At 36.5% G+C, this 9559-nt stretch overlaps 1 long non-coding RNA gene across 1 annotated transcript; it reads right to left on the bottom strand.

Annotated features, from left to right (window-relative positions):
* Window positions 1–5995: 5995 nt before the first annotated feature.
* LOC311275633 lies at window positions 5996–9559 on the bottom strand. Its single transcript, XR_014624960.1, has 3 exons — window positions 7739–9559; window positions 6823–6919; window positions 5996–6318 (listed from the first exon to the last, which is right to left on the bottom strand). It is a non-coding gene; the product is annotated as an uncharacterized lncRNA (long non-coding RNA).

Below are 9559 nucleotides of genomic sequence, written 5' to 3'. Positions count from 1 at the left end.
TGAAAGGTCGTTATTTTGATAAAGTTTTATTGTATAAACCAGACATCTGTGTTCTTTTATTTGTTCTGCAGAGGTATTTTCCCATCAGCGTCTCTCTCTTTTTTAAAATCTCAGTAAATCTCTATGCAAATAACTACCTCATAATCAGTCAAATCCCTTGATGGGACTCCAAAGAGCCGAACAGGCATGTGTTCAACTATTTCACTGCTTCATCGAGGAGACAACGCCCCATTTCAAAGAAGGTCACCTAATTCATCATGACATAACTTGTGTTTTTAAGCTCTTTTTCGTAGCTATGGTGTCTTTGATTTGTTTGGATTGATTGAACAGTGATTCAATCACAAAAAATGTTTGGTTTGACATGCCCAAATGGCGTGTTTTGAACAAATGTAAAGTCAATAAGTCATTGTTCAGCTATTCCATATCCCTCTAGTGTGAAGTGTACAGCAGTACATGAAAAATTAATGGATCGTTCAATAGCTAAATGAAATGTGTCTTTGGATTAGGGAGTGGTTGAATATGTGCCATGTTCTACATGGTTCATTTCAATGATCTGAGAGTGATTCAAACAAAACTTTTGGCTTATGTGAATGATGTAAACAAACTCTAACCCCCTTTTAAGAGGACCAAACCTTTGGACTTTTATAATTCCAGATGTTTTCGCCATATACCAGGCAACTATACATTTTCAACACAAAGCTAATTAGGCCCACAGAGGCTGCTTTTACAGGGACTCCTTCTGCAGGTTGCCTAAAGTTTCTGGTAAGTGACTCTCTTTATGAGTGAATCATTTAACCATTCATTTATTCAACCAATTCGAACCAATTGTTTCGTCCCAATTCGCCTACTTATAACATGCCCTTAAAGTATACTGTTTTTGTAAAGAAAAAATACATACTTTTGAGTGTGTAACAGAATAGTAGGCAAGCTTTTGGACATAATGCTCCCTCTATCCCTCCCTCTCTCTCTCTCTCTCTCTCTCTCTCTCTCTTTATATATATATGAAGAGTTCAGATGCAAAAGCCTCTAAGTGCCATCTGAAATTTTCTTCTAGAATAATCATTTTTATCAAGCTCGTATATTTAAGTTGAGTAATTTCACTTAAATGACAATTAATAGGTCATTTTCATTGCTATTTAAGTGAAATTACTGAACTTAAATATACAAGCTTGATAAAAATGATCATTCAAGAAGAAAATTTCAGATGGCACTTAGAGGCTTTTGCATCTGAACTCTTCATATATATATATATATATATATATATATATATATATATATATATATATATATATATATACAGTTTTTTTTTTTTTTATCAGATCACTGTCTTAAAAAAAACGTCCATATATTATTCACCTGCATGACTGTTGAATTGCAGCACTAAAGACTGGCAGTAAAGTTAACCAGCCCTGCACAGCGACGACTCCATCTACTGAGTCGACATCAAGCACTTAATGAGTTTGAACGGATCCCATAAATTCCTAATCATGACTTCTGCAACGGGTGATAAGCTGCATTGTAATGTGCGCTGCACTAAACCCTACTCTCAAAGCGCTAATATCCGTCTACACTTTCTCTCGCTGCTTCTTGCTTTGCAGTGAATACTGTGGTGACAAAGGAATGACATGGAGTTTCTGTTTAACCAATCTTGATTTTTGCTTTCAAGTTCCTCAGTTCTCTCATCCGCGCTGCGGTGAGAATAATTATCTGTTCACATTAACACCATACCATCAGCCTATTAACATTCACACTGACACAGAGGCACATGTGATTTATGTGGTTGACCCACTGTTATGTGGGGATGTTCCCATTCCAGTGGGGAGTATAACCTCCCACAGACCTGTACTGAAAGACATCCTATTTGTGTGGGTTTCAATATCACCACACGCACACATATCATCCTACCAAAAGACTTATCAGCTGTTATTCTTCCCAGGCCAAGATTAGCGTCCCCTCCTCCCTCTCATGTCATAGATAAGACCGCCACACACAAGGCTATTGCAGTAAATCATTATGTCCTGATGGCTACCAGTACACTCACTGTGAAGAGATGAGCCACTTCAGAAAGCAACATGCAGAGCAATCCATGTGATGTCTCCATTTACAATACATAAAATCATACTTTTCAAATTGTATCTGTTGTGTGTTTTCCCTGATAACATCAGCTGATGATATTCAAATGTTGTGTGACTATTACTTCCTGTTTCTAAGCCAACTGTGCGCTATATGAATTCAATATTATGAATTCAATGCATTCATTAGGCCTATATTATGATATGACAATGCATTCAATATATATGACGACTTAAAACGCTGTATTATGCCTGCCAGACAAGTAATTGGCGATATTACTTTGTAAAGAAGCACTACGTGCCTGTGCACATACACATAATGCGCATGCCTAGAAACAGTAGCCTATTCATGTGCCGTAGAATGCATGCATGCATACCATTACCATTTTCACATATTCATGTTTTTGAATGATTGGATTTTGATGATAATGGTATCGTTTTCAAAACTCATTTTCAAAAACTTGCACTTTGAAACCTATTTCAAAGTTTGCGTTCTCAGGCCACCAAAATGCTGTTGTTGTGTAAATGAACGGCCAGAATGGCATAAAAGGTTTTCTGTTTCAGTTGAATTAATACATAAATAGGCTAACTAATGATTCTTGCGACAGAAATTAAATGAATCAATGCTGAACTCAAACTGGACAATGACTTTCTTCTAATTCTGCTGTACAGCCAAAACAATCTTTGTTGCATTATTTTCCTGTTATCACTGTAAAGCTGCTTTGAAGCAATCTGTATTGTAAAAAGCGCTATATAAATAAAGGTGACTTGACTTGACTTGAATATTTAGCTTTATATGTGTGTGCCGTTCATAATTTCATTGTTCTTAAAATCCCAATTTGATTGAAATTCCAATTCAAGTTGAGGTAGAAAACGTATGAAGAATTACAATTCAAATTTGAATAAAAGGAATTGTAATTAAAATGATCTAAAATTTTAAGAAATTAATATAACTGCAATAAGTGTACTTTTAGGCTAGAAACAAAATGCTGGTCAGGACAATCTTTGAATGATGGCTTGACAAAGTTTTTTTTTTAAATGTTTTTTAGGCCTTACAGATAAAGAAAAAAATACAAACAGAAATTGTACATCATTTATATACACAATGTTTAATAAATGCTTACAATTTGTGGGTCAGAGTAGAAGAACACTTTATTTGAGAATACCAGTACTTCCACTTCCTTTAATTCAAATTCTTGTATTGAAATGTTTTTAAAGACTCCATAACATGGATATGTATTTTCTCAATGCATGTTTTTTTTCCATCCATGTACATGATTTTGTGTGTGTGTGTGTGTGTGTGTGTGTGTGTGTGTGTGTGTGTGTGTGTGTGTGTGTGTGTGTGTGTGTGTGTGTGTGTGTGTGTGTGTGTGTGTGTGTGTGTGTGTGTGCGTGTGTGTGTGTGTGTGTGTGATGTCATTTTTGTAATGTCAAATCTATGTCTTCCATTGACAACAACAGACTCCTCTCTGGTGACGTACATCTTACCAGCTCACATTCAGATCTGCCTCCATCCAGTCAACAACCAACGGATAGAACCAAATCCTGAAAAGCCCATCCCTGGTTCTGACATATTTCAAAATGTAATAACGTGCTAAATCAAAGTTGCACATAGAAGCGCTTTCATACATGTACTGTACTTGAGAAAAGTATGTTACTGTGAGATATGTATCTCTTTTACGTCTGTCCCTGTAATCAAGTCTTTTTTGTTTTTTGGATGGTTAGCATCTTCTCCTCAAATCCTTCCTTTTCCTTTCATCCTCTAATGACAGACCTGCTCCTCATTATGGAATTTCAAAGCCTGCCAGACCCCAAACCCAAGCAGCCAATTCTTCCACCCAAATCAGGCTGCTCTCGTGAGCTTTGCTGTGTGGGGAATGGGGGTGGTCGAGGGCTGCTTTTGCCACAGAGATGCACGCCGACCAATCCAACCAATCTCTGTGGAAAGATTGTTTAACCATTACCCTCATCATTTCGTGATCATCTAAAGAAGAACTGCCATAAAACCACAGTCAGTTCCCGTCAGGCAAGTAACATGTGGAAGTGTTGCACTAAAGGGGAGCTAATGTGGGCAGTGCCATTAAAAATGATGTCTGGCCATAACTTTAATATAGAGTAAGCGCTTCTTCTGGGTGGCATGCAGATCCATCAACCTCATGATCCTCTTGAAGATAAGGAAGAGGAAGCAAATCCCACATACCTCAGAAACAAGCCCTCATTGTGAAGAAAGTGGTTCAGGTCATGTGCGTGTGCTATGCTTGAATGTAAAAGATAGGAAGAAATGCTGGCATCCTTTGCAGCATCTGAAGGTGGAGGGACCCTTCTTCCTGCTTTCCTGTCAGCGACATTCCGAGCAGCATTCCGGCCCTCCAAAGTGCTTACTGTTTGGAAAGCATGTTTCTGCCCGCAGCAGGGATCATATGGGGTGACAGCGTGGATGTAGAAGCAGCGAGAGAGTAAGAGAACGAGGTCAGCAAGTAAAGGAAGAGTGGCTTAACACCCAAAAACACACACTCGCACTCTATTATATTTCACACAAGCATCTTTTGGCCTCTCTGCTTGAGTTCACTAAACACAATGGCTTGGATATGGGGAGGCGGAGAAGCTCTTTGTGATACTGCTGTGAGTGATACACACTTCTTTTCCTTTTCCTCCTTCCCTGCACTCTCCCACAATTCATCTGCAGGACAATGTGAATATCAGATTGGGATGTTCTCAAAGTCAGTATTAAGGATCAACAAACTTACCCCCAGATAAGGCTTAAGCCTAGTCCCAGACTAAAATGCACATTTGAGCTGTTTTACCTGAAAGCAACTTGCACTAACATATCTTAAAATATGTCAGTGCCATTGTTTTGTCTCAAGATGCACACCAGGCACGTTTATAAAAGCTACTTAAATGTCCTAATTGAACTAAGGTCTTAATCTAAGCCCTGTCTGTGAAACCAGACCTTAAAGTATACTATAAAGTATAGCACTATACTATACTTAAAGTATGCTATAACAACACTACTAACTTTTGTAGTGTGACTGTAGGTGAATCCTTTGGAAAGTTCAATAACCCATTCAAAGGACTTGAAGTCCTCTCTTATTTACTATTTAATTTTTTTTATTAGGGTGTATTCTCCCTTATTAGTTGTAATATATATATATATACAAACTGTACATGCATACATACATACATACATACATACATATGCGTGTGTATTGTCCTCTTAGGTAACTTCATTATAATTCGCTTATTTTCGTTAATGACCTGTAGCTTTGCTCTATTCTCTTTCTTTTCCTCAAATGAGTCATTTTTGTGGTTTGTGCAAGTTTGTATTTTTGACCTCCTTTTTGTGCTTAACACACAGCAAGTGTTTTTGTTTTCCCTTTTCATCTTTTTCATGTGGCTTCTGCTTTTATTGAGAAGAACCGCTGGCTTATTTTGTTGTTAATTAGCTGTAAGCCCGAGGAATTGTGTGAACAAGCGTGCAAAGCTTTTTGAAGTGGGTAGGAAATGGAAAGTCCATACAATTCACTTGTTAATGCAATTCAGTTCCTCTTTTCCTATTTAACTCTCTCTCTCTCATACACATTGTGGCGAGCACGACGAGGTCGAGGGCCGTGGGAGGACGGCGCGAGGCCGGTGGCGTGATTGATAATGAGCGACACGTGCGCGACGCACCGGTCTCGCATCTCTCACGGAGGAGCGGAAGCATAAAGGAGGAGCGACGACAGTGAAGAGCGAGAGAGGAACAGGCCTGTGTTTTATTTGATGTTGTGTCTTGCCAGCAGTCGTCCGTGAGGGGCTGCTGGCTTTTACTTTCATTTTGTATTTGGTTTATATTTATCATTAAAATATGTTGAATGTTCGCCGGTTCCCGCCTCCTTCTTCCCATAACATCTGAACCTCGTTACACACATACACTGTAAAAAATAAAAAGTTGAGTAAACTTAAAAAAGTGAAGCAACCAGCTGCAAAGCATTTTTGAGTTTACTCAACTTCAGTGGTCGAAGTTCATCCAACTACCAGTCCAACTCAAAGAAACGAGTAAGCACAACTACAGAGGTCCTGAAGTTCAGTAAACTCAAAAAAGCTTTGCAGCTGGTTGCTTCACTTTTTTAAGTTGATTCAATTTTTAACTTTTTTAAGTTGATTCAACTTTTTTACTTTTTTAAGTTGATTCAACTTTTTCAAATATCTCACCCAGATACTTGTACAGCCTTCACATTAAGAATCCAAATGCAGGGAGTAAACCATACTGTAAATACAACACAATACAAAAGACATTGCTATCATTACAGAACTTATTTATTGACAAATATTCTGCAAAACAATACATTTTCTATTTGCATTAGGTACACATATTTTAAGGTGATGAAGTTCTATTCCACTCTTCAAGATTTATTTAAAAAAAAAAAAAAAACACTATGCACAAAATTAGAGTACAAACTGGAATAAATAAATGCTCAACCTTACAATTATCCATATGGATTGCAGCTACTTGGACAATCTTTTGAAGGACTATGCAAAAAAAAAAAAAAAAAAATCAGCCTTGCGGAGCACTTTAGGTCAAGATAAATAAACGGGTTTTTTTTCTAAACAAACTAAACAATTTTTTTCTTAACCAGTTACTACTGGTGTATTTTAATGCTTTAGAATAGTTAACATTGGGGCCATAAATCAAGCCAAAGAGGAGAGTAACAACTGTGGCAAAGGTCTTGCACATTATCTGGCCCAAACTGCTCTTATAGTAGAGAGGCACCTTATATTTGGGTTTGAGTGGACAGTGGCAACATCATCTTCAACGATAGTTAAGGTCCTCATCTTCTCCCCTTGTGAATGTCTTCTGGCTCTGTGTCCTGCAGTAGAAAATAAATCAGCATAAAATTAGGGTCATTTTTTTATTGTATTGAATTATGTTAGACCACAGAGTGTTCCTAAAGGTCTGCTCATGTAACTTCACTTGAAAAGTAAAGGTGGTCATGTTTTTTAAGCATGTTCAAATTCAGCCATAGAACTAAAACTGATAAACGGAAAACATTTTCCCAACTCCAAACAATGCCATATCAGCATTGATGTGATTGCCTGTGGCACTCGTCCACAGCAGAATCCACGGCCATTCTGATTTAATGCTTTTTTTAGTTTTAGTTTAGTTATTTTAGGTCACCCAAAATCGTACATGTATTAAGGCACACATTGTTCATCACCCAAAACTGGTCATATTGCATCAGTGAAGATTGGTTTAAATCACTAGAGTCACATGGATTACTTTCATGCTGCCTTTTCTTGTTTATATCTCCTATATTCATATTCTTTCATATTATATTAATTTTATTTACTCTGCTATTGCTACATTACTTGTAACCTTATGATTGTGCACTGTATTGTTTTAACAGGTTAGATATCAGAGGGAATGTCTCCGGACAGTGTTGTGAAGCAGTAATTTTCCACTGTCTTTGCTTTGGTAAAATAACAACTTGTTGAATTTGTGCTATCAGATGAAGTCAAACTGATCACTGAGAAAGTTTCAACTACAATTATTTAATAAAGTAATTTTTACCATGACTTTGTCTGTTGATGATACGTTTTGTATTTCACACAAAACCTATCTCTTAACAGCATCTGGTAAATAGGTGAAATATATCAGGTGTGAGTGTATATGCTGATGATCTTCTTACCAGGCAAGTCTTCAGGATGTTTCCAGACTTTTCCCTCATAAACAAAGGCAGACCTTTAAGAGTTGTAGACTTTCTTTGAGGAAGCACATTGGAGTTTCTGTGTCTGAAAGACAGAAAAACAAATACGGAACAAGTTATATACAAAGTGAAGCATGGGAATTACCTTGAAAAAGAGATGGCACCATTCAGCCTTTAACCAGAGAGATATGATCACATGCAAAATAATTATTTGATGATCAAGTGAGGATCTTCATCTCCACCACTTGCTCTGTACAACTAGATGTGTATTCATTTAACTAAGAGAAAAAGGTGCTCTTCGGATCAGTTTGTGTGATACTGTAATACTCAGCAGAGAGCAGAGACCCTGAAAAAAAAAAAAAAAAAAACCTTGTTGAAACAGTAAGAAACATTAAGTAAATTCAGTTCAACTCACCTGATCTTTTAAAAAATATAGGCCACTGTTTTAGCACATCCAAGGATCTTGTCACTGTACTGATGTTCTTTAGTCTAAAAAGGACAAATACAACAGAACAAAGATACATAATTTTATTAAACAAAACAACAACAAAAAAATCAGTTACAGTAGGTTAATTTAACATGTAGCAAAAATAATACAGAAAATGAATAATCAAATGTGAAAAAGAATCAATGCATAGGTTTCACTGTATTTACAGCGATTTTGTCTTTTGTTAATTGATTAACATTAAGGATTTAGCCTAATATTTAAGGATACACAATATTTTTATCCTATTCACTTTAAAACATACCGCACACATACTACCCATTCTATTATTTGATATGCAAAGCTAACATACATATTTTTAACATAACACATTAGTTTTGCATAGGCTTCTATTATTAAAATTTTCCTCTAAATTGTATTGTATTTAATTATATTGCACTACTGTAGAATGACTGAGCCTCAACCTAAGCATGTACAAATTGTAACTGAAATTTGTATACGTGACAAATAAACTTGAAATTAAATTGAACGGACTGCGGTCACTTTAAGAGCTCATGGATCTAATACTGAAACATCTAGGTTTCACCAAATTGGTTATGTTCACTTAAGACATTGCCGACTGTGTTTACTTGAATACTTTTTTTGTTTTGTTTTTTGTTATTGACATAATTGTATGTGTATGTCATTATTAAATCGCAATACGCCACGAAAGATAGCTGAATTCGCACTCAGATTCTGTCCGAGTCCGAGAGAAGCGGCTTTCTGTCTCTCAATCAGTGCAAGCACCGCATTTAAGTCTTTATTCACGACTTACTGAGCTTAACATTGTTAACATCTTTTAAACACCATGCACGTCCTTGTCCTTCTTTTTCAAGCATGTTTCCTCACTCTAACGTTAGTCTGGGTAACGTTAGCACGTTAAGTAGCAATGTGCTACGTGGATAATCTCTAACAATAGAAACTTATCGTCACCACGAAATATATCTTTTAACATAATACTATATTTTATCAACATATGTGTGCACTTTATAGCCTATTTTCATTCATAAAGCTTAAAGAAAACTTACCGCAATCAGATGAAATCCAGTCCCTTCGATAGCGTGGTTGGAGGAGGAAACCCCAAGTAACGTACAGCGAGACAGACTGCGCATGCGCGATGACGGGAAGTTAAACGTTCGAACTATGAAATCAAAATATTAAGTTTTCTCAACTTAATTGTTTGTGTTCATTGGACAAAATAGTAGTGCACTTGCAGTTAAATAGTTTTTATAAGTAAACTCAACATTGCAGTAAAAAATTTGCCCACTCAACTTAAAATTTTAAACTGAGTTAACAATTTGCAAGTTGGATTTTTTACA

Source organism: Rutilus rutilus (genome assembly GCF_951802725.1).
Source record: "Rutilus rutilus genome assembly, chromosome: 17".
Taxonomy (NCBI): Eukaryota; Metazoa; Chordata; class Actinopteri; order Cypriniformes; family Leuciscidae; genus Rutilus; species Rutilus rutilus.
Note: the sequence above shows the minus strand (reverse complement) of the source record. Positions and strands in the feature narration are given on the sequence as shown.